Here is a 26,934-nt window from a genome sequence, read left to right as displayed (position 1 = left end):
ATCCCCACCCCAAACTGCTCAAGGATCCCCTAATCCCCACCCCAAACTGCTCAAGACAAATACCAACAGATCTCTGTATGATTTAACCTAACTGCCCTCTCAACAACACAGATTCACTAGAATGAATGTCCTCTGTAATCTCCTTATCTTGAAAATACAGACTTCAGCGATGAAGCTGGTCATCTAGGATTCTTGCCCTCTTCCTACCCCCTCCCCCCTCCCCCCCCCCTCCTCTGTAGACTAGTAGTGTCCTAGAGCCAGAGTCACAAATTGGCTACATATATCTTGTTACTATGGCAAGCTCCAACCCAAGAGCTGAGTCTGTCAAAACATAAATATCCCCACAGGCTGCACCGAAAACTTGAGCAAGACATGAACTGAAGAAAACACACCCCCGGTCTGAAGCCTGTTGGGATTATGATATTAAAAAGCATATGGCCTCATGGGGTACAAGTAAGCACAACCGAAACCCAAGAAAGTTACAATTATGCAAATCAAGTATTTGGCATCTGTTACCATCCTTCAGCACCTATAGAATAAAATGAACTGGTCCGTTTAATCAAATTGGAAAGTTCATTATGGTTTATGGGGTAGTAAGGAAAATATACTTGGGAAACACGTCCCGGAAATTTGTTCTAATTAGTGAACAGTCTGGTCGGGATTATCTGACACTTTTTATTGTGGAAATTAATTTAATTATGTAAAACAAAACCTGAGATAAACAGGTGCTTGTTTGGGAGATACATCTGACCCACGAATCTGTGCTGTGTTGTGCACAACAGCCCTCTAGGGTAATTAGGTTTCCTCTGTTCTTCTGTTTCTTTATATATCATTTTTTATTTTGATGGATTATTTCTGACGGTGCTCAACGTTAAGATCTATCTATAGTAACAAAACATGGCATTTGACTTTAATAAAAATAAAATATAGATATGATTTTATCTATGAAAGATGTATTATGTTTGATTTATTTTCACAGGTCTCAAAATGAAATAGAAAAGATGCTAAACAACTTTAGAACAAATGACTTGAAATTAGAATGACAGAGATGGAAACTATATAAATAGTAAAAAACAAATATGAGAAATGTCTTAGAAAATATTTTTATGCCGTCACTTGTGGGTATAAGCACTGATTGGTTTAACTGGCGGGGCTGTAAGGCTGGTATTCCCAACAAACGCTAAAATTCTAATCCATCACATGGCCACGAAGGAGAACAGCCAATCTCAGGAAACAACAATCGTTCTACTTCCCAACAACAGAAACTTTCTTCTCGTTTTTATGAGAACAAACAAACAAATGGCGAGTTTCTTTGGGGCCTACGACTTTAGACCTGGTAATGCCATTATCTCATAATTCATTCGCATATATATGTACATTTACCACCGCTGACACTAGTGAGATTTTTCCGGAGATTTTTCGGCATATTTTGGTCTGGTGAAGAGATTCTCACTTCCTTGTTCCTCAACTCAATCACCTACATCACCTGTCTCCTAATTTAAAATACATCCATTTTTCACACACAAGCAATTTTTCTTATTCTCAATTTTCATTTTTTGAAAACAGGCAATTCCCAAGAAAATACTTCTGAAAAGTTCTTTTTGATAGCATTTCAGCGCCAAAACATTTCTGCATTTTACACGAAACTAGCATATTTGTTCTTGCTGTTAAAGCCGATATTTTTGTTTTCAGATATCAACAATGAGTGAATGACTGAAATAGGCAAGTCGAAGAAAATAAGTAGGCATTACAAAACATACTGAATAACCCGTTAAATACAGACTTAAATGAACAGACAGACATATTTCGTGGCAGATGGAGGGATGAATCAAAAACTAATTTTTTAAATTCTAATATGATCTCACAGCTATGAATGCCCTGGGGGACTTATAAAAATCCATTTTTTTTTTATCAGTGAGCAATTTATTAAATAGCAACTAGGATAAGACACAGCCAAGCAGCGAGTTCTGCACTTGTGAACACAGAAGAATGAAGTGATCTTATATAGACAGGTTTAAAGCACCATCAAATCTAACCCGAGGGCTATCCAACACACTGTAAACGGCCGCGATGGCATTTAACGCCAGTTCCACACCAATCTTGAACTTAGATATTGTGCGATTGATATGGTGTTATGGAGGTAAAAAAGCAAAAATACTCAAAGTGCATTGGGTATCAAAGACATTATAACATCTTAATGTGCAAGACTGATGCACTGGGATGTCAACATGCCTTATTGGTCGATATTCCAACATCCGCTAATATAAGTACGCCTTCCCTCTAAACAAGCTATACACCCCATCTTACCCAGGATGAACAGGTTTGAACTCTTTCTCCTCAAAGATATTGCATAATTGACAAATCAAATGTAATGTTTGCAATTTACCAATCAAGAATCTTATAGAAACCTATGCAACCAATCACACAAGATTTCAAAAACTGATACCAACTTTAAAATGAATAAATCACTGTCTCTTTAATGTTTGAAAGTGTTTGAACGCTATAGCTATCATTTACAAGAGCTTTTTAGAACATGATTTTAGACATTTATCCTAGGTGATATTCCTAAATATTTGATTTGAAGTGTTTAGATCTATGACTTGACTATATAACTACACATTCATTTATCTATCAAATATTTCAACATTATTCTTATACAACTTAATTTCCACAGCCCTGCTATAATTGATTCATTTCATGGGAATATGTTCTGAGGATTTTTATAGAAATTTTCTTAATTGCAAATTTCCTAACAATCATAGCTGAATCTTTATGTGTGTTTTTATTAGATAGTGAGTCAATTTTCATTCTGATGTATCAAACACCGCTGTTTTATAATATTGCAGGATATCCCACTCAAAATGTGGGAGTTGTGTGTTAAAACATATCAAATCAGTAGAAAAAACCCTAAAAGCAAACAGATCAAAAAGAAATGTTCAGATCATATTGAACAGTTTATATTTTACAAATGCATGAGAAATAAGGATCCAAGATACATGTTTAAACAAACCAAATGGATTTTATTTTAAAAGGAAATCACNCCCCCCCACCCCACCCCCTAAAACACTGTCTTGATTCATAAAGGACGGTGCTGGGGTTGGATTGAGGGCTAGGAACAAAGCCTATTGTCAAAATCTGTAAACAAAATCAACATTTATGTTTGCAATGTCAAACACATGTTTAAACGAAAAAAATAATTAATTTACCTTACCTGTGAAAATAAAATTTCACAAATCGATTTCTGTGTTGGAAAAAATGTTCACTAAGATATTCAATAGAGCAAAAACACCACAAAGGTTTGAAATTAAAGGATAACTTTTCAAATCTCTCTAACCGGTGTTTTTTTTTTATTAAAGAGTTCGAGCAAACATAAATTTGTACAACGTCAAACACTTACAGTGTTAGGTCCTTTGTGGGGTACCGGTGTCCTCAATAAAACTCTTTAATATGTCTGTTTGAAAAAATGCTGGTAGATTCCGAATGAAAACAGTTTTGTATCAAATATACCATTATGCTTGGTTTTGAATGCGGGCATTCTAGTCATGAATAAGAAACCTCGGATGGAACCACAGGACTAAACGTCGCTCCCTGAGAGTAAATATTTGCCACAGCTGTCCTGGAGTCCGAAAGTAATTTCAGGGTTAAGAGTATTATGACAATGGACGGAGGAAGCTTTTTAAATTGGACAATTTATTCCAGCAGATTCAGGCGTAGGTTTCCCGTGCACTGTGTAATCTTCGTTCTGACTGCACTTCATGACCAAGGAGAAAAAATGGACGCTCTTTCATGGTCTGTGCCATTTAAAACTCAACAAAACCAATCAATGGAAATTGTGCAAAATTTACACCTGTGGGACATTTTAATCAACAGAATTTATAAAACAGACTTTTTTTTAGCAATAAAAAAGAATATAAAGGGCAAAAAATTTAATTTAATTAATCATTGAGCGATTATTATCTTTGTGTAATCAAAAAATAATTCTAACTAATTAAAAATGAAAAGCTGTATTAAATCTTTTTTCTCCAGAGCAAACAAACAAACTGCCTTAGAGTCATTTGAACACAATTTAGTTATGAGCAGTCTGTTCCACCTAAAAATTAATTTTAAAAGTCATGTTACATTATGTTCAAATCGTGATCATGTTCAAATCGTGATCATGTTCGAATCGTATCACAACCCCTGAAACTATGCCCGGAAGTTCAAGTTCTGTCGGCGCACCTGTCAGATAGATTCTGACGAAACAAAAACAATCTGAAGACATTCTCACGATCAGGATAAGAATCCACGGGCAATCGACGAGAAACGTGTTGCCTCCGGCTGCATTGTTTTTTGTTTTTCATTTCACATTTACAAGCTGTTTCAATAATGATCAAAGTTATTGGTTATACGGACAGGTGACTTTACCTATGTGCCATATGGGTTTACGTCTTTTTTTTTTGAAAATGCTGAAAGATTTACTGTATTCTGCATATAAATATCAGGAATGAAATGATCACATATAAAAGTTCTTATTCATTTTTTCAACGAAGTATTTCACGTTATATAGCATGGTTAATCTCAAAATTACCTGCATCCTACATGGAAAATACAACTGTTTCTCAAAGACAATGCCATTAAAAATTGAAATTCACCAATGGGCTTATAAATATTAATCTCTTACACAAGAAGATACAAGATCGGAGAATGTCATGAGACGGTACAAGATATTTACCCGTCTGATCACAATAGGTGCAAAGGAACATCCAGCTCAAGTTGTGCATCCCTTGCAGTGTGATCGTACAAAACAACTATAGATAGCCAATCGTGATTTTAGGGTGACATCTGTTAAAACGGATCGTAACCAATCGTACAGCGTTGTCAGGAGGTGACTTATCACTAGTGTTGTCAGACATGTATCCATCATTTTCGCACCTTTCCGTGAAGTTAAGTCTTCCTCTCGGCTAAATTCATTTCAGCTGGTTTTTTATCCTTGTTAGCCAACATTTATACCGGTGTTACGTGTTACAAAGGTGCATTTCGTCTCAGAACACCTCGTTAAATTTTATAAACATTGATAAAAGTTTTCTTTTGATTTTCTTAACATTCCAAAAAACTAGGACATGCTTGTTTAAGTTAATGCTAAATACATTGATATTTAATGTGTTTTTTACCTGGTACAGTTGTATATGTTTATTGCTAGTTCTGCCCCTGTTACCTGTGCTGCTAAACACTTAACACCTAAACTGATGCCTTACTCAGACATTAGTTGTCGTTTTTTTAACCATGTTAAAATATTCTCCCGATTGGCAAAGATAAGTATGTTCTAATGGACAACATTCCGAGAAACAAATATTTTCAAACTCAATTTTTCAGTTCTTTTCATTAATCATTCTTGTTCCAAACCAATATAAACCCATCACTAATGGTTTATGAGGCGGTTTAATCCTATCTCCTAAATTGAATATATATCATGACCAGCAGCGAGATACAGGTAAGAATACAGGTAAGAAACACAGGTAAAAGGATGGACAAGTTATACACAGGTGACAATAAATAGAGAGATAGGCCCGCAGGGAGGAGTTAGGTATACGAAGAGTGCTGTATATGTGTAAATACTCAACACTCTCTTAGCGAAAGTCCTTCCAGGAATATGCAGTGTTGTATCTATACGCGGCCGTATTGTGTTATATCGTGGTTATAAACACCTTTTATTACTACATATATATATACAGTTTATTTCAGTTAGCCTTGTATCTTACTGGCTGAATACTCATCAACAGATATAGATATTCTATAAGCTAAAACACAGATGATGTGTGCATCGCAATCAAAAGATTAACTTTATATATATACTTGGTACAATTACAGTTTTTGCATTAAAAGTCGGTTGCTGGTAAAAGTATAAGCCCATGCTATTTTTTCCAGAATACATGTGAACATTCAACCAGCTATTCTTTTTAAAGTCAACCACTTGGTTAACTCATTCACTCCTGAACACATGATTTGAACTCTTCTAATTTAAAGGTTGGAATAGTTCATTATGAAATTTCAGGTGTGAATGAGTCAAAACAACTAATGAAGATGCTTACTGATCTGATGAAAATTATATTTATATTTTTTTATGCCATTTGAACATTAGTATTTTTTTTTGTTGATTATGATATTTCAAAATAATGCCAATTTTTATAGTAAACTGTTGGATGGAAAAATTATTAAGAAAATAAATGTCTTCCTGCTGATTCTTTAACTCGATTTAGGGAGTAAAAAGTCCATTTACACATTTAAAACGCATCTGTGGCTACTAATGTTTGTTCCAAAATAGCCCAAAGTTCTACATAAACAATGTCAATTCTTGAGGAAGTTGGATTCTCGTTTCAGCAGAAGTGAAGATTTGTTTAACCCACAGTATGCCACGAATTGAGAAACAGAAATGAGAGGGCCTAAAGCTGTAATGAGTTTAACCTCCGCCCCTTCTCCCCGATACAAACAGCTACATAGACTGTGAACGTCAGCGCTAACACACCACAGACTGGCGTATAACATTACAACAGTACGAGAAAAATCTTCATCCTCCTGATGCTTGAAATGAGATAACGTTACCCAATCCAGTCTCATAGGAAAGAATATCTTAAAATTACATTGATTTGAAACCACAAGGTCTACATTCTTTACCAACATGTAGGTCAGGTAGAGGTCATCAGTAACGACTTTTGTTACTATAAATAGATCTACAGGTATATATTTTACTTACATTACAATTTTCATTTTAGAAAATAATGAAATGATAAGAATCTTTGTTTGATAGCAAACAGGTATGTATTAACTAAAGATCTAAAGATAACATTTTTCATGACATTAAATCCTCTGACCTTGTAGAAGTTACAGGGTAATCTAACCCATATATAGGCACTCTCAATACACACACACACACTGTAGACGACACGGTGATTAAGGATTAATTATATAATACTTCGGTTTGAGTAAACAAGTTTTGTTTAAAACTTAGTCGTTTGTTTCACCAAAGTCTGTTTAAACGGGTTTTGTATATAAGGAAGTAGTCTGTTTAAACAGGTTTTGTCTATAAGGAAGTGGTCTGTTTAAACAGGTTTTGTCTAATAGGAAGTGGTCTGTGTAAACAGGTTTTGTCTTTAATGAAGTGGTCTGTGTAAACAGGTTTTGTCTATAAGGAAGTGGTCTGTTTAAACAGGTTTTGTCTATAATATAATCATCAGTTTAGGCAGTTTTTCCTTTAATACTGTGGTCTGTTAAAACAGGTTTATCTAAAATGCACTGACCTGGGTATATTGTCTGATAACAAAGTTTCAATGTAAGTGGATTACAACAGTTTCTCTTTTAACCCATTCATCCCTAAAATCACATTTGAGCCTTACCAAATCAAAGACTGGGCAAGGCGAATGTAAAAATGTAGGGGTAAATGGGTTAATGGGTAATATACGGTAGTAATTAACACACACACCAATATATACCTCTCAGGTAAATAGGGACAATAGTTCTAGTAAGGCTATCTTTACACAGGTAGTCAGGTTAACGAGAATCTACACAGGTAATCAGCTTAACGAGGATCCTCCCCAACCCTTGTTTACCTTTGCCTTCCCCTCTTACTTTTGTTTTGTCAAGCGGTTCTTCATCAGCGTTCGTGTTTGGCCTAATTACAGACAATCAGTGTGGTAGGGTCGTGTAGGGGTGAGGTGGGGTGGGGGTCATTGGGCATGGACATGGGGGTGTGGGATGTGGTAGGGTGGAAGTAGGGGGTGGGGGAAGACAGAATATAGAAATCAAAATACATGCAAAAATAAATGGAAAATGCTGAAAATATATAACAAATGGAAAAGGAGAAATAAATAAAATAGAAGAAATGGAAAAACAGGTAAACAAACAAGGTAACAAAATAAGAATGCCTTTTTACAGCTGTATTTTTGTCATTACATTAACTGCCCCTTTAACGGATTAGAGAAATGAGTGACAGTTTCTGATCTCTTCTCCTTATAAATCACACATTTCATTTCTCTAGTGTAAGGACATTTAGATCTTGCTTGACCAGTGCTAATGTTTTTGTATCTGACCTGACCAATGTCCTGACCAATATTTAATTGCCTCAAGGCACCACTGACCATTACATCATACACTTGACCAGTACCTGTCAGGTGTGATAATGGTCAGTTCATTACCTGTTTTCAATACACCTATATGGTATAAGTAGCACTTACTCTGCACCAATACACAAAGTCTGGTCAACTTATAAACACACTTATTAAACACAAAAATTATCCATAAAATAATGTGTTGACCATTTTGTTGTACACCATTTGAAACGGTCTCAAATAATTTTCCTTTTAATTGTAAAGATATCTCAAAAACCAATTCAGAGAATGAGTTTTACAAGACGAGTTTGTACATGGTAAGACTGCTGGTCTGTAGAAGTTTGAAGAGATTTAAACCCAGGTGTGTATTACATATATGAGTGGTCAAGCACAAATACCTCATCTCACCCCCCTCAGGTGTGAACTGACCGAAGTGTTTCCCTACCTATTAGTACAGATATCCAACACCATCCCATTCTGACCAGCTTTAATGCATACCCTAGTGAACAATTTTAATTACATTTTTCATTGTTATGCAATATTTGAAGCCTATATGCCAAGAGGCTTTATCCTTAAGCTGGGTCAAGTCATCATTTTATACAGGACATGGTACCTCCATGTATACCCCCTTCCCCCCACAAGACTCCCCTATGCTCCTCAAACCCCCCTCCTAAGAAATGATTTTCCATCTCCCCCTGGTCCTATACACCCCACCCCCTCTCTCATCTTCTTCGCCTCCTATACCCTTCCAAGGAGTGTTCTACTTTCCGCTTCCCCCTCCCCCCCCCCTACAAAATGACTCTCCATTGCCCCACCTCCAGATCCTCTGTCCCCAAACTAGATCAAAAAGCATTCAACTTCAAGCGTAAAATCACTTTAAACATTTCAAAAGCAAAACTCGAAAGCATTTCAAAGAACTCAAGAGCATTATACAAATTTCAAGTAAAATGCTTCTTTTATTATATGTGTAAACATCTACAATTCTTAGTTTCCTAGTATTTATATTACAAATTTATAATCTTATCGATTCAAAAACATTTCTCTAAATAAAAATTCCTACAGGCTAATCAGGACATGTCGTAAGACCCTCCCCGAGCCACGCTTATATTTCACGAAAACACAAGGAATATCCGGATAGAAGATCGGCCTGGAGGGTAAACTTCGGGATTAAGTGGAATTAGTGCTGTCACAGTTTCATTGACATGAGATAGGGATTAGTAGTGGGACCCAATACTGAGGGCACTTACCCACTGGTGGCACATAGCTCACATATCTTACATACCGCTGGCTATACCAGTGCATCAATATGCAATTTGAATTCTACTGTCATACTTACGGCAATAACATTTATGTCAAGAAAAATTTCAACACCAGTCGGTTCAAAAGTAATAAAATCTGCATTTGGATTGAAAGGGACAGACAGATATAAAGAGGGAGAGATATATATAGAGAGAAAGACTAAGAAAAAGGAAGGAAAGGGAAAGAGGCAGAGAAAGATAGAGGAAAAGAAAGAGAAAAGAAAGAAAGGGTAAAAAAGAAAGAAACAAGATAGAGAGAGAGGAAGGGAGATAGTGAGGGAAACAAAGAGAGAGACAGATAGAAAAAGGGAGATGGATATAGAGAAAGAGCAAGAGAAAGATAGAGAGAGGAAAGGGAAAAGAGAGAAAGTGATAGAAAGACAGACAGACGGACAAGATAGCAGGGAGAGATTGAGAGATACAAAGACAGAGAGAGGGGAGATAGAGGGAGAGATGAATAGAAAAGAAAAAAAGGGAGAGACAGATGCAATAGTTACATCAATTTTTGTATACTGATCTTTTTTAATAAAAGTTTTTAAATTCAGAATCAAATATTAAACTGTACGGCAGGTGAGTTTCTTCGTTCTAGTTTTCTGTTACCCTATACTAACCATGCCCAATAATTCAATAGATATCATTAACATTTACTTATAATAGCATTACCTCGGATTCTAATACCACGTGAAAGCCCTATTTACCGTTTCCTATGACAAGTGCCACTTAGGACTAAACGATTACGAGTTGAATTTAAAGTCAGCGCTACCTAAACTCATTTTATATAATTTTTCTTTGGATGAAATAAAACGGCTTTCGTCAATGCTGATCTTTAGCAGTGCACAGCAACATACACTGATTTCTGTTTAAGTTTGTTGGGAAGTGAACAATAACTCCGTTAGATTGACATGTTTAAAGTCTGTACCTAACAAATTGGATCTAACTTCATTTCTCATGCTTTGGTTAGTTATTTACTTATGCAATATTCAGAATAAAACACCCTCAGCTGGGGCTTTTTTGTTGTATTGTTCAGCGGATTTTCAATAATTTCTTCAGCGCACTCCAATCTTATTTTTCAATTGGTGGGTTTAAAATCTGACATCTCTTCCATAGGAAAGCCCTACAAAGGTAGTCAATCTGTGTCTGGCCAGCCACTTCTCTCAAGTTCTAGTCAAACAGACTTTGTTTATTGGAAGTTTAATCTCGGTTTTTGGGTCTTTGTACCCACTTTTGACACAGATAATAATACAATATCACCATAGAAGCGTTCGGTGATTGCCAGTGGATGTCAGGAATCAAACTCAACAATACTGCACTATCAAATTCTTTTTCAACCTAATTCACTAGTACAGGTGTTTTAATAGTGTTAAATAAAATATCTTAGATGTGTGCAGAGCAGTTTGGTCCTAGCTCGATATCTCCTAATACTCGGGAACGAAGTACCCTAATAATAAACTAAAATGTTAATATCTCCTCTACCCCGTCAACCTTTGGTCACCACCGACCCATTGTAAAACCATCTGCACTTTCCAGGTTTAGGGGATTGAGAGAACAACGTTGGTGTCTTTAACCTATTAAGGTATAGCCCAGGTGTGAGAAGAATGGTTAAACAAAATCTATCAGAAGATTGTTTGTCATTTTTTTAGCCAACCTCAGACAAGGTAACATTTTACCATTTGCATAATAAGAAATCTAATAGTACTGATTATGGTTTAAGCCAATTAAATAACAGCTTTGATTGTAAAAGATGTGGGAATTTCCCTTTAGCTCAGGGGTAGAGCATCGGGCTGGAGAGCCAAGGGTCAGGGGTTCGAGCCCCAGCAGCGGCACTATCTTTTTTCACTTTCTCGTATAATTATTTTGAAAATGTATTGCTCTGTACTGTTGATAGAAAATAATTGTCCACTGACAATCATCTCTCAAAGAGGTGTCAATTTTACTGAGGGGGCTTAACTAGATAGAGACAACTCTACTGAGGGGGCTTAACTAGATAGAGACAACTCTACTGAGGGGGCGTAACTAGATAGAGACAACTCTACTGAGGGGGCGTAACTAGATAGAGACAACTCTACCAAGTACAACTCTACTGGGGAAACGACCAATTTAAATGTGTCCATATAAGGAGACAAACCTACCGTCACCAGAGTTACATTTCTATTTTACAGAGGGTGTGTGAGGGTCCAAAATTTTAAATAAAAAGATGAAAAAAAAATATATTAAGAAAGCTAACAGAGGTGAGAGGTGATGGTAAGAAGGCAGTTCAGCTGGAGTGAATATGTTTTTAAAACCTCTCATTCAGATTACGGAGATTCAATTTTCGTGTGACAAGTTGAGTTAATACTGGTATAGGCTACAGACTGTATCAGTCTGATCTCTACATTAGCTCCAATAGATCTAGTTACACAACATAGCTCTGACAAATACTTTCTATCTCAGATCCAATAGGCCTCTGGTCCTATTTCAGACAAGTTTAAGTACACCTTAACTATCGCACAGGTAATATAACTAACACTGAAGACTCATTAGAATGCACATCAAATGCTGTTAAAATTAGTATGTGCATTTGTATATATCTATAAAAGGATCATCACACTCACTGCAATTTTCGTTCATATTTTTTTTATATTTCTTACACAATTTTTATTTTCCTTTTCCTGTATCATTTGGCTCATCACAGAAACAGTGTACCATCTTTCAGATCTTACATTCTATTCATGATCAAAGTCTTCTACGATCTTCTCCAATCATCTAATGTGATACAGACTGGTGACAGGACTGAAGATTGCATAAAGTACAAATTGGAGGAAAATGATCTTTTTTTGTAATCTGCAGATATAACTTCTACATTTGTATGGGTAAGACTGCAAATATTGTGTTGCCATGGCTATTGGCACTACTGTGAAATAACTGTGAGGTGTTTAATTTCGTTGATTTCGTGGGTAACATTCATCCAGTGAATTCATAGGTCAATGAAGTAAAGACAAGTTTGAAATGAAGCAGTTCTCCGTTTGAGCGGGTCCTCATATTCCTGTACAGGCTGTATACCTCCTGTGTCTCATATTAACACAACGTGTCACATGAAATGGTGCTTTGTAGGAAAACCATGAAATTTGGGCCCCACAAAAATATCTGCTTTCACAGTATAAAACCTGTGTAAAATGAACATATCACCAAAACCAATATTTTTGTTCAGATATGTATTTTTTTTTACTACACAGTTTTAATTAAAAATGCAGATAAACAAAGCTTGTTTATGAAGCTAATTTCTCAAAACAAACCTGTGTCATCACGACCCCTGTAGTGGTTCTATATAACAGAGTGGGGTTTAGAGCGGTTATTCTAGTCATATTTGACTTAACATGATTCAAGAATATACAGAATTTGGTTTAGACAGGCAATTCTGTAATTTTTGACAAAAATTGGATTTTAGATTATACAAAGTTTGGTTAAGGCAGGTTATTCTGTAAACTTAGACAAACAGGATTTTACTTACACAAGAATCTAGATTATATCGAATTTGGCTAAGACAGATCATGCTGCAACCATTACTTCTGACCTATATATAAATATCAATACTTTACACTCATTTTACAGGGTGGAGTCCCCTTATCAGTGCCTCACGCCAACATTCCATTGTAGAGGTCGTGACCCCTGATGAACACTATCCAGATTTCTGATAATTAACCCTCATTTTGTGTGGATTGCCTTACACCTGTATGGCTAAATGTCCCCCACTTCACAAATTACCTCTTGTTGGAGAAGAGCCCCTTACTAATGACCCAGCTAGCTAACCATTGTAGTGTACAACCCTTTCTGACCAGCTAGCTAACCATTGTAGTGTACAACCTTTCTGACCAGCTAGCTAACACTTATAGTGTACAACCCTTTCTGACCAGCTAGCTAACCATTACAATGTACAATGCTATTTTACCAGAAAGCTAGCCAAGTGTCAGTAGAGCTTGCTTACCATTGGGTGAACTATCCTGTTGTTATTATTTACAACTTGGTCAGAGCAGTTGATAGCTGACCATTAAACGTACCAATCTGTTTGACCAGCCAGCTAACTATTATCATATACATCCCCGTCTATTCAGTAGGCTTAACCAACACAAAATAGGACTATCTGTTCTGCTAAATCTACTTGTGATTACGACTTACAGGGAAACCCAACACTCCGATAATAGGCGAAAGTATTCAATTCTTCACTATACAAACAAATGTATATTTTATTCAATTCCCTAATCGTTACCTAATTAAAAAGTCGGCCACTTAGCACCGATTGTTAATACTGACTAGATTAGCAGGTCCATACAACCAAACACAAGTCAACCACAGTCAAGCATACCTGTCGACAAGGTTTATACGGAATGATGACTCAATGATATTTGATCCAGCAGACAGCCTGGAGAACACAGAATACCTTCATACACCACACGCTACCCAATAAATACAGGTTTTTTTCTTTTCCACCTTTAAATACTAAGTGACCTCCACCATTAGCTACGCCACCAGATAACACACTGGGATTTTTTAATATGAAGTCACAATACAACGTTTGGGGACAACATAAAAATATTTGAAATCCGAGTTCAACTATTCAATTCTATCACAAAAAAAAATGGCGAACACTTTCCTATACCACACTGCTTCTGTCCTTTACCAAGTACCATCAATTTGAAATTGTAAACTTTTCTCGGAGCTGTAAGAATTTTCCTTTATGCAGGCTCTACATGGTTTGTGGACCTACTGTGATCAGACAAAGCCTGGCCATTAGATAGAGATTGGAAAATAGACACGACTGCCATTGACGAAGGAATTGAAACGTATATATCTGACTGGTTACCGTGACAAAATCACTACAGCACCCTATAGCCAGAACTCCTAGTGCCTGATCAAAAACTGGAGAAAAGCCCTCGATCTCAGAAATATGGGTGAAAAACACCTAATCCCAGGAAAACAAAGAAAGTATTCTCAAGTCTAATGTAAAGGTGTTGTCGAAAAAAACCGACAATATTGTCAGTGGAATTAAGGATGAAATAAAATCTGAAACAGGTCAAGAGTATTTCATTCTGAGAGTTCCTGTTTCTGTTTTCATTTGGAACACCTCATATTCATCATAAAACTAAGGTGTCAGCATAGTGTTGGACATTCAGAGCCCCTCTCCATTTTTCATAAGATTATAATGGTCTATTGATCATTTAGATAATTCACAGGAACAGTTTCAAGAGGTAAGTAAATACCCTTGATACCTCAATCACCCCACCTCAGATAACACTTGTCAATATCTTAAATTAAAGTCATTTTCCAAAATACTACTACATAAGAATAAATATATTTTCATGTGAAATTTGCGAAGTTTTACTAAATTTTATCCAAGCTCAAACTTAATACATAGGTTATTTATAAATTCATTCAGAAGTTTATTGATTTGAACTAATGGTCTAACACAAAATCTTTTGTTAAGTATACTGAAAACAGGGACAGGCCGACATCTGCTACCTTATATATAAAACTGTTTATGAACAAAAACACCTTTTAGGTCCAGAAATAAACTTGTATTAATTTAAAAGTTAAAAGAGTTTATATAATCTAATTATATAAATACATAGAAATCAAAAGAAAAACCAAAGCATCTTATTCAAGTTCAGATATAAAACTTGAATCAGTTTTGTTATAAAAGTTCAAATATTATCCCATCTTCTCTTAAGTAAACAAACTATCAACCTATCAACTCACTGTTTAACATACCATTCATGAAGTGAAAATAGTATGAATTGGCATACTTGTGTGGAAAAAAACTAGCACGTCTTTAAACACTTTTGTGTGAATGTACCTACAAGCCATTTTACAGGCAATGAAGCCTTTTGAATTGTGCCCCTATAACATCCTGACGTTACTATAAAACATACGACTTCCGTAAACCCTGTACAGCCGTGAAATGTTACGTTTTATTTTCAAAATCTGTAGCGGATGGTAATAATGATCCCACCGCAGCCACCAAGAAAGCCGGAGCATTACGAAGGACCCTCCAAGTGTGCTTCCATCACAGGGGAGCTATAAACTGAGTTTTACGACTTTTTTGTGGCTTTTTCGTAAGAAGAGTCGGGAGATATCGAACAACAAACTATATTCATACCAAGGTAATAGTACAAATATATGTATGATAGAATGGCACAAGAGCAGGCCTTTATATAACATTATGACCTCTCTACGCAACCAAACACAAACCCCGCGTGATAATAGACCAGTAATTTACATAGCCCTACACTCACACATAGCTCTACGTTGCACAGTGGCATGGTTTCCAAATAAATTTTTTGTAAATTCTTTTGCATAATTGTGAATTTTATGAACCAGACATACGAACCTGTTCACCTTTGTAAACTCTGGCTGAGATTAGTCGCCCATACGCTAGCAGCTATCGTCAATCCATGGCCAGACATTCAGTTTTTTAAAGTATTGTTCATTAAAAAAAATATTGGTGAAAGTTTTTCATTATTTGTTGATATGAAATATGTTTTAAATTTCATCTCTCAATTTTGCTACGACAAATTAAAGTAAACTTTTAATATCTTAATCAGCCTGATACTAATATTGTTTATTCGTGGGGATGAGGGTTAGGTGGGGTGGGTGCAATCAAGTTGTTGAAACATAGTGATGATCAGAAATAAAGATTTTTGCTTTAAATTTCTTGTTTGTGTTTGCTGTTCCCTACCACTAGGATGTCCATGGTCGTGGATGGTTGTCAAGCCTCTTGACCTGATCTCCACGGTTACCAGGGCTGTAGTAAAGTTTGTATTAGGTAAAGGTACATAAGTTGTCAAGGTTCTGTGCCGATCCCCACAGTTACCTTGGATACCTTGTCAATTAAGCTGCTGTGTTGGTCCCTGGTGATCTTTTAATGACCAACTAATAGCCATTTTACGACCAATGAAATTATTGGTGTTATCCTAGACTTGTGTAGAACACCAAGAGCATGAAGCAAAATCTAATGTGCTTATTATATGTTTCCTGCTTCAATAACCAAATTCCAAGTTTTATAATCCTCAATGGTATTTTGTGACAACCTCTCCTTTTGAATACAAAATCTTGTTTTTACAATACCAACGATATACAAGGGTATAGTTGATATATGTATGCACTACCTCCTCTCAGGTAAACAAGTTCTGGTTTACCTCCATCTGTCAATTTTTCATTTCCATGGCAACAATAAAGTCTATTTCAGCCAAGTTACTTCCATGATCAAAGGGACCACAGAATGACCGGGTTAAGGAAATTCGTTTCACACAGCATCATAAAATTGACTTTTAACTGATAATTATTTAACCAGTGAAGTAGTTTTAGCCGAAACAAACCAACAACCTCTTAATATCCGGAGTTGTATTACTTACCACTCCTGGTATAAAAGACAAATTGTTTGTCGACCAACACTCCTGGTATAAAAGACAACTTGTTTGTCGACCCACACTCCTGGTATAAAAGACAAATTGTTTTGCAGCCTTATGTCAGCTAGAACAAATACAAATTCAAACACTTTTTTTCCTAAAGACAACAGTGCTATTATGAAGGACTATACCAGTACAGCTTTTCCTCTTGTAGAAAACATTATCAAGTAAAACAAAACCCTCTCTGTATAGGAACGATGTTAGTACGGACAACATTTCCTCATCGTAACATCGCTGGACAACATTCTGTGGCGATGGTATGTGTGCTTTTTTAAGCTGACACAGTATTGTGTGTTTTCACACAACATTACAAAACACACGGGCTGTTGATGGCGAGATGATACACCGTCAGGTGTGAACGTGGAGGTATTATACCCAACGTCTGTAAGTACGGTCAGCTTAAGACCTGACAAACACAACTTTCAACAAAATCCTCTGGACAGGATGTTTAAAAAAAATGAAGTTTACTCATTCTGTATCTGGACTGATAATTTTGGAATATTCTGTTAATATATAATTACAGTTGCGAATTTAATTTAAATGATTTTTTCTTTCTTTTTTTTCTAGTTGTAACTGACAACCCATGGTACAATTGTAAGGTAGTCGCAACAGGAATATGGGTGACATGTTTGACAAATTTGCATTTTCTTCTAAATGAAAAATCTAACAATACTGTCATTCTAGACCCTAACAGCATAACTACAAACACCTTGGTACAATTGAATATGCATAACATGCTTTACCTCAGGTAATTAAACGACACAGAAAGGGATTAAAACAGACATTTGTTCGTGCGAAACTCATAAATCTGAATTACACAACTATAAGACACAGGCTAAAACAATAAACTTTAAATATTGCATAAATATATTCTGTCTGTATCGAAGTTTCTGACCATTAAAATGGCCTGAATTAAAAGCCGTTCAAGAAATCCATATCTTTATGAGAATGAACAATCTAGTATGAAGTGATTTATCAAAAAAGTATCATAATTTGTCAAATACAAATTTGATCAATTATATTTTATTTGAACTATCAAGAAAATATTTTTTTGTATCGAGATAAAAGAATTTGGCAAAATGCACTGACATATTTAATTTCCAGAAAGTGTTGAGGATATTTTGAGAGATTCATGGAGTGACACTGATAGAAGATTACTGACATTTTCAGTTTTTACGAAAACTAATTTTAACTTGCAGTGATAACGGTTGAAAAAGTAATTAGAAATTTATCTGTGTAGCTCCGATTTAAAATGTTTGTATGCATTTGATACACTTCTTCAAGATCTCATTTCCTGATATGATGCGAGAAATTGCAAACATTATTTCGGTTTTTTCTGTTCATTTATTGAAATGGTGGTATTTTCCCCCAAAATGATCACTGTGATCTAAACATTATGCAATGAGTATGATGAACAATCTCATTCACAACGTACACAGTCCTGAAGGCAGAGAGGCCAAATTTAGAGTTTGTGCATTTCAGTCTAAACTTTCTATGAAAATTGCAAGAAAAAAAGTTTAAAGAGATTAAAATGATTAAAAATGATCGTCAAGCAGTGGGATGGGTGTTGGAGCCTGTTTCATCAAGCTTCTCAGTGAAGCAGATTAAAATAAAGGTTTCCGATGAATCAGATAGGGACTTCAAACAGCCATAGAATATATCGGTGGGCTTACTGAAATCCTTCTGCAGGCTAATTGAAAACAGTCCACATATCTCTTGTAAGCATAAATATTTTCTTTTAATGATACAAGTTTGATATGGAAACTTTTCAGAATTTTTAAAGTCAACTTCCTGTATTTCAGATGAGCTAATACCAAAATCTCAAGCAAGTAGAAAAATATATTCTTGATCGAAATATTTATATACATATATATAAGGGACCTTGTCAACATCATTTCAAAACAAACTTAAGCTTTCATTTCTGAACCTGAAACTGAATTTTGTGTCCATTTACCATAAAATATAGGGTGTAGCTTCAAACAGCCTTACCCCTTGGTTTCAGAAAGATCGAGGAAAGCACTCTAATTAGCATCATTAGTTTGAGATAGGAGGTGATTTATGATTTTTATGTACTGAACTTTAAAAGGTTCAGATTCACAACCTAAGTATAATGGGTTGAAAAAACTCAGAAATAAGGAAATAGGGCTATTTGAGTTATTAAGCACGGACATTAGCAGGGTTAATTAGCTTTATATCTATATTAATTATCTGATAAAAAATCTGAGGTACGGACCCACATTTTATCTATATACTGAGTCTCAAATTAACAGGTTTAATTTGGGAGTGCAACATACCCCAGATAATTCAATTATAGCGGATTTTTTTTTACTTTCAAATTTAAGTGGTATGATATCTCAAATATAGCAAGGCATGGGAAAATATAGATTTCCCCCTAAATTTGTTCTTTAATGCGTTACAACGGTAATATTATGGGATGTGATTATTTGTTAGTCCCTAACTTTAGCCCGACTTAATATTGACACACTGTGGTATCTGACTAACTATCCCATGCCTTTTGAGTCAGTAGAGATACAGTTTTCACAAAATTTAACAAGAAATACACTTTTTGTTGCTTTGAGCAGAAAACAATGGTTCTATTATCACGTAAAAGAATGTGAAAACACCTGTACTAATTAATTAGTTTTATGACTAAATACAGGTGAGAATTCCGTTCCATGTATAACATGTCCCTATGTGCCTTAGCATTAGTTAGGGACAGACTGCCCCCTGGGGCTGGTCCATTACCTGGACAGAGGTGTCAGGTAAATCACCTGTCCTTTTACCTGTAGGGGTTTAGGAACGGACAAAATATGTGTATACCCTCGTCCTTATAGACCTTGTATACATTTGTACTTATTTATGTTTCAAAGTTTAGGATTTGTTTATATCAGAGAACTTCTTTGTCTATAAGCTTTCAGACGTTAAGTATTTATCATGTCCTTAGTCACCACAATTAGCCTGAGATTATCATTTCTAAACTATTTTTACCTGTACGACACCTCGTAGGCACTATACGTCATAATTATAGAAAACCATATTCATGTATATGGTTTACATGAACCATATACTCCTACATTTGAGTTCAACCTGCTTGTAGGAAGATTTCTTTCACTGTGATATTGTAAATGAGATTTCTATACAAGACCTTGACTAGCCACAAAACTCTAAATACCAATGTAAATGGGATCTGAACTATAGAAAACGCTGGTGTCCGCCTCACAAAGTGTTTATGACAAAGACGGATCTGAGTAGTATACAGTTGTTTATCCTTCTGACCAATCTTTGTCATCACAAATTCAGTCAAAACTAGCACAAATCACAGGGTTTGTAAACCAGAGGGTTTGTAAATTGTCTTTGAAAGTTTTATAAAGTTTGCTCCTCAAAAGTTTTTAATTTGTTCCACAGCCAATAAGGGGAAGAATTTGTTAACTCTCTTGAGAAGTGTGCCCAATAACTTTTCTACAATATCAATCCACATTCACTTTCAAATATTTAAATGAGAAATTCTAAAAAATTCAAAAAATTCAAACCAAGTATTGCTTATTCCTTGTGAACTAAAATAAGAAAAAGAACTCATGAAAAATGTATCAGTACACTGATTTAAAAGTTTAAAATTACAGTGCATTACCTTCAACTTAATAAAATAAATGTTTTAAAGTTCAGTACAACATATTCCTAATAGAATTAATCATTTAAAAGCTCAGTACAAGGTGTCAATCTAATAAATAAGCATTTAAAGTCCCGTTACACAACATATTGATTTACACATTTACATATCCATGTTTTAAAGTTATTCTAAGTGTCCATTTTATTGAATATCAAATTTCAAATCAGATCCCTGATAGATCAAGGGAGTTCCTCACTAGCTAGAATGTTAAGTACATGCTTACTACATCAAAATCAATTCTTAATTTATTCAAGTCATAAAATAAACCAAGCGTGGGATAACCATAATTGCTGAGAATCTGTTTTTTTCTTTTCCTCATCAAATATTTATGATAGAAGAAAAAATGTTATTGTAAAAGGTTAGTTTAACAGCTTAGTGTGTTTAATTTTGTATATGAAGCTTCCATATCAATTTAAAAGTAAATTCCAAAATCACCTGTACAAATGATTTTAAATAAAATCTCCCATACGCCTTATTGAAAATTTCAGGATGCAAAATAAGTCATTTATGTCAGAGAAATCAATTAAACGTTGTTTTTTGTTTTAATATGTTAAATTTATTTTTTCAGTATTCATGACATTTTTTCAGAACTAACCTTTACAACCTAATGCTCACTAATACCCTACACATCACCTAGTCTTCAATCTTTGGCCCTAAGTATATGAATTAAGTTCTTTTTACAATTTGAAAACATTCAATTGTTTTATATCATTTTACAATTTCATTTTAAAGATTTATCATCAAGTTCACTTATTGCTAAACTTAAACTTCTTTAGCCTTAAAATTCAGGGTTATCAATGGATTGGAATAGTGTAAAGAACAAACCATACAGATTATTTGAGTTAAGTTTGGTACATGGTAGGGGGGGGGGGGTTCCTAGGTTGAACTTAGTAGGTAGGTTGTGCTGTATCTAACTGAGAGTTACAGAATTCATTTTGATTGTTAGTTTGTTAAATTATGTCTTGAAACATTTAAAATATTTCATATTTAGCAGGCGGAAATTCAAATGAATTAAAGTGATTAGTATTCTGTACACTTACGATATAAATATCTCAATTGTGGAAAGGAATGCTGAAATCTACATTCCGAAAATTCTTAAACCATTAAACTAACAAAAATAGAAAACAAAATTTCTCCATTCTAATTTATACCGTTCAGCTGTGATGCTTCTAAACTGTGCAGCCACGATTTGAGATATAATCGCCGAAGTCTAAGGTGTGTCCTCTATGTATAATTATACAGATAATGTTTAAGGTGTGTACTCTATGTATAATTATATAGATAATGTTTAATATAACTCCATTATAATCACATGAACTATTAGTTGCATCCTCATCGTGTGTAAACACCCAAATGACTCCACAGTTTCCTTTCAACCGCCTGTAGCTTTGTTTACGTCTCTTTTCTCTATTAAGTCTATTATATTTAACTCCACGCCAGGCTGAAGTTGCTTGGCTGTAGTCGAGACATTTACCCTGTGAATTGCATTTATTATCTACATCATATACAAAATGAAACTAAATGCGAGTTTAAATTCTGTTTATACTTCAATATTCATATAAATTTCTATGATTAAACCTTTTTTAAACGGGCTAGGACGTGATATTTTGTATAAAAAGGATTACATTTCCCATTGTTGACTGTTCCTTGATAATCTATCAATCGGGGATTAACAGTCAAAATCCAACTTAAACAAAAAAATCTTAGATCACAAATTAAATATGATAAATTGAAATATCCATAAAGATACCTTTGAGATATATTTTCTAAAATAAAATATTTAAAACTGCTCGTTTGCAGCATTAATGGTTATGAAGAAGTTTAAAGAGTAGCATTATTTGAAATACGTAAATATGTGAGGTTTTATTTATGTGTATTTGCGTACAGTAGTGAGCTGCTATTTTGATGATGAAAGTCACACCTATTATCTAGCATTGTCACAGCAGTGTGCCACTATGTACATTCCAATACTGGCTCACTGACACCTGTATACTGTCCTAAAACACAGGCAGCAGGCCTCCAGTAAACCTGTACCCTCATACCTACTGACCAAGACTGACCAGGAACACCGGTCAACAGTTTGATTGACCATGGCCTGAATAACTCCACAGAAATCAGGATATGAATCGGTCAGATTTTGCCAAAACAACAACATAAGAAGGTGTTCCGAGTTGTAACAAAGTAAAACTCTGAGGGAATATCTTCTATGTATATACACTATAGCAGTGTGTCACTGGAAATAGGTCGCCCACCTGATCCTTAACTTACCTGATAGGAATCCCATTTAGAACTCTCCTAAGTCCACAACAAACACTAACACAGGACCACTACATTTTCCTCGGCTTGTCTTAAACACTGTGCACCAAGTTATATCCAAATTAAACAGTAAAATCATCGGAAGTACGAAACTCGGCGATCTTGTGTGTAACCCATGTTCCTTTCTTCTGCCTAGCTCACTGCGACAACACTAGGTAGAGTTGACGGTACAGAGCGCTCGAGTGCGACGGTCACGCCTCACTGAGTCCGGTCTCAATACAATTCCTTCTCCACGTGTGTTTCCAGCCTGTTTGGGCCACTCACAAAACATGGAGATTTATACCTAGTCGGGGCCAGGGTCTACACTGCTTATCAACGTAGATAAAATGACCGTGTCCACCGCATTTATACAGGTAAAACAAAGGCAGATAGAACTATGATACAGCGTACGCACAGAGGTTCACACACAGAGTTAGAGTTAAGGGGACAAAAAGTTTTTTTAAAACTATAAATCCCCCACTGGTACCTCACATACACTTTAATGGCCCCCTCTGCTTTGTTAAAGGTAATTTTTTCTTTTGATGCTCTTCGGCTCAAATTTCCAACGGGCCCTTAGCGCTCATAGAATGGGACAAGGCGAAGATATTTCTAACAAGTGAGAACAGACTTTTGCTAGGTGTTTTGGAATGACACAATGCCGCGAAGTACAGATCCGCTTCTTCATTGCACTCCGGCTACAGAAGGTCTCCGTCCGTGATTTTACTGTCAACTTGGATATATAAACATTACACGAAGGATGGACCATAAAGATTTTATCTGATAATTCCTTACTGGTAGATTAAGGTATGCAGTAACATGTGATGTCAAACTACTGTTATCTCACCTGTCAATACCAGAAATACGATCAAATAATAAAATTAGTAACTTATGTCCAGATGAATGAAAAAAAAAATCTTTCCATACGGCAAGTTGGAAAAATCTCAACAATTTCTTGGCAAGAGGAAATATATACATAAAGAATGTGTGTTCATTGACGGCTTACAATAGTGATAAGACATCTACCCCTCCTCCGAGCGTTAATCAAGCTGAGTCAATACGCAGTCCCGATCCTTATCTCCACTGTTTACCAGTAGGACTACTGACAATACCCTAAACGAGCTCAATTAACCTCCAACATTCAAACATACAGCATACCTGTAACTTACAGGTGTAATGTAGCGTCAACAAACCTTGATTTTACCTGATAGTCCTAAATTAACACAGGTGATGATGTACATACCCCAAAGATAAGAACTAAACGGCCAATTCCAAATGACTTATTTTTCTGTCCATTTTTCTTTTCTTTCTTCTGTCATTCCTGAATCTGAATAACTACTAACAATATATTGCTGAGGTATTTAAAGGGCAGCTTGGAGATCGAACCAAATACAGACAAATCTATTTGTATACTAGGTAAAACTGTTTCCACTCAACCAACCTACCCTAGTTTGATGTGCCTACCCCAATATTCTGTATTGGCTTATTAATCTGAAATAGCATTTTTAGGTACAGGCTACAACAATTAGAGACTTTGAAATTAATTTGGACAATCATTGGAAACATCTTGAACTGAAATTTAATCTTCTAGCTAGCTACAAATCTAACAACGGAAGTAATTGCCTGTACCCATCATCTAATTAATCCAAATAATCCAACCCTACCTACCTACCTGAACTTTAGGGAGAGACTGAAGTCGGAACACAACAATTATGTTGTTGGTCTGTGACATGTGATGTAAAATTTATATTACAGTAGATTTCACTTAATATCTCTTCTCATATTGTCAACGGAAAACGTGATATTTACTGGAGCATGACATACAGAGAAACGTGTTTTTCTGACCATTTCAGATGTCAAAACACGAAAGAATCCATATTTAAATGTATTGTTAGTTAATGCATTTAAAAAGAATTATCAAACTTCAAAAAATATTATAGCTCTAATACAAAAGCAGGCAAATCTGTAACCTGGTGATATATTTATGTAAATTTGTGATAGAACTGAAAGGCTCCTAGCCATTAACCATACTGAGGATAGATTTTATGAAGAATAGAAGATCAATGTGTAACATTGGTTTGTCTCCCTTGACGGAAATCTTACAGTTTTGCATGAACAGAACATAAATCTCGGTGGAGAGTGGAGGATGACACGCGTAGAGGGACTTGTCAAGTAAATCATTTTAACCACCTGATTGTTCTACAGAGAAGTCTATACCAGACAAACTTCTAGCACTTATATCAATACTGGATATTCATATAGACAATTACACTGGTTTTTATAACGAGTTCTTGGTCGTCGCTATAAGTTTCAATAAAGCACCATTGTTAAACAGATCAATGATGTGAGAGATGAAAACATCATAATTTTTTTAATTTTTTTAATATGCTTGTCAATGCAGTGTCTCCCAGTGTATAATCCAGAGCTGGCTTCACCAGGATACAGTGTTGTATAGATGGCTAGTTAGTCTCATCTTTTTGTATAATCCAGAGCTGGCTTCACCAGGATACAGTGTTGTATAGATGGCTGGTTAGTCTCATCTTTTTATTACTTTTTATGTACATAAGTCTATAATAATTAAGTATAACTTGAATATATTTTTTATGTTATGGAGATATAACACAAAACAAGAGGCCCAATGGGCCTGCATCACTCACCTGGTATAAATTTCACACTTGTAACCTTAAAAGTGATCTAAAATAAAGCTACAGGCAAAATATCAGTATTTATGATTAACATTCATTCGAAAGAACCTGTTATTTTTTTTTAAGACATTTCATCCCTGTGATTGAAACTCAACAAAGTCATTATGTTGAACAAATTTTATAGCCTTTCATCTCAGGATGCAACTTGCAAAGTATCAACATCTTGGGACCCATGGTTATTCAGAAGAGGTCGTTTAAAGATTTTAAACAAAGACCCATGTGACCCTGAATATAAGACTAGTCATTCACTATAACAAACATAGTAGTCCTTGATCCCAGCATGCTACTGGCCAAATATCATCACCCTGTGCATTTTGGTTATTCAGAAGAATTGTTTAATGTTTTTCACATATTTGACCCCCGTGACCTTGAATATAGGTGAAGGTCATTCATTTGAACAAACTTTGTAGCCCTTCATCTCAGCATGCTACTGGCCAAATATCATCACCCTGTGCATTTTGGTTATTCAGAAGAATTGTTTAATGTTTTTTCACAAATTTGACCCCCGTGACCTTGAATATAGGTGAAGGTCATTCATTTGAACAAACTTGATAGCCCTTCATCTCAGCATGCTACTGGCCAAATATCATCACCCTGGGCATTTTGGTTAATCAGGAAGTTGTTTAAAGTTTTTTAAGAAAAAAACCACAAACAAAACATAGACGTAGTATGTAGTTACATAGGCGTAGTATGTAGATACATAGGCGTAGTATGTAGATACATATAGGCGTAGTATGTAGTTACATAGGCGTAGTATGTAGTTACATAGCAGTAGTATGTAGTTACATAGCAGTAGTATGTTGTTACATAGGCGTAGTATGTAGTTACATAGCAGTAGTATGTTGTTACATAGGCGTAGTATGTAGTTACATAGACGTAGTATGTAGTTACATAGCAGTAGTATGTTGTTACATAGGCGTAGTATGTAGTTACATAGACGTAGTATGTAGTTACATAGCAGTAGTATGTTGTTACATAGGCGTAGTATGTAGTTACATAGCCGTAGTATGTTGTTACATAGGCGTAGTATGTAGTTACATATAGGCGTAGTATGTAGTTACATAGCCATAGTATGTAGATACATATAGGCGTAGTATGTAGTTACATAGGCGTAGTATGTAGTTACATATAGGCGTAGTATGTAGTTACATAGCCATAGTATGTAGTTACATAGATTTAGTATGTAGTTATAAAGCCGTATTATGTAGTTACATAGCCGTAGTATGTAGTTACATAGCCGTAGTATGTAGTTACATAGCCGTAGTATGTAGTTACATAGTCGTAGTATGTAGTTACATAGCCGTAGTATGTAGTTACATAGCCGTAGTATGTAGTTACATAGCCGTAGTATGTAGTTACATAGCCGTAGTATGTAGTTACATAGCCGTAGTATGTAGTTACATAGCCGTAGTATGTAGTTACATAGCCGTAGTATGTAGTTACATAGCCGTA

At 35.3% G+C, this 26,934-nt stretch overlaps 1 protein-coding gene across 4 annotated transcripts in view; it reads right to left on the bottom strand.

Moving 5' to 3' along the window:
* LOC110442266 (brother of CDO-like) overlaps positions 1 to 26,934 on the bottom strand; it is a 192,213-nt gene that overhangs the window by 83,867 nt on the left and 81,412 nt on the right. Inside the window, exon 1 of one of the 4 annotated variants that reach the window (XM_021485778.1) lies at positions 22,754 to 23,053. The exons of 2 other annotated variants lie outside the window; for them this stretch is intronic. The gene's annotated coding sequence lies outside the window, so the exon portion shown is untranslated. Of the gene's footprint in view, positions 1 to 22,753; positions 23,054 to 26,934 lie in introns of those variants that run through there. One more of the 4 variants, XM_021485782.1, reaches the window with a different exon arrangement.

This window comes from Mizuhopecten yessoensis, unplaced genomic scaffold (genome assembly GCF_002113885.1).
Source record: "Mizuhopecten yessoensis strain PY_sf001 unplaced genomic scaffold, ASM211388v2 scaffold716241, whole genome shotgun sequence".
Taxonomy (NCBI): domain Eukaryota; kingdom Metazoa; phylum Mollusca; class Bivalvia; order Pectinida; family Pectinidae; genus Mizuhopecten; species Mizuhopecten yessoensis.
Note: the sequence above shows the minus strand (reverse complement) of the source record. Positions and strands in the feature narration are given on the sequence as shown.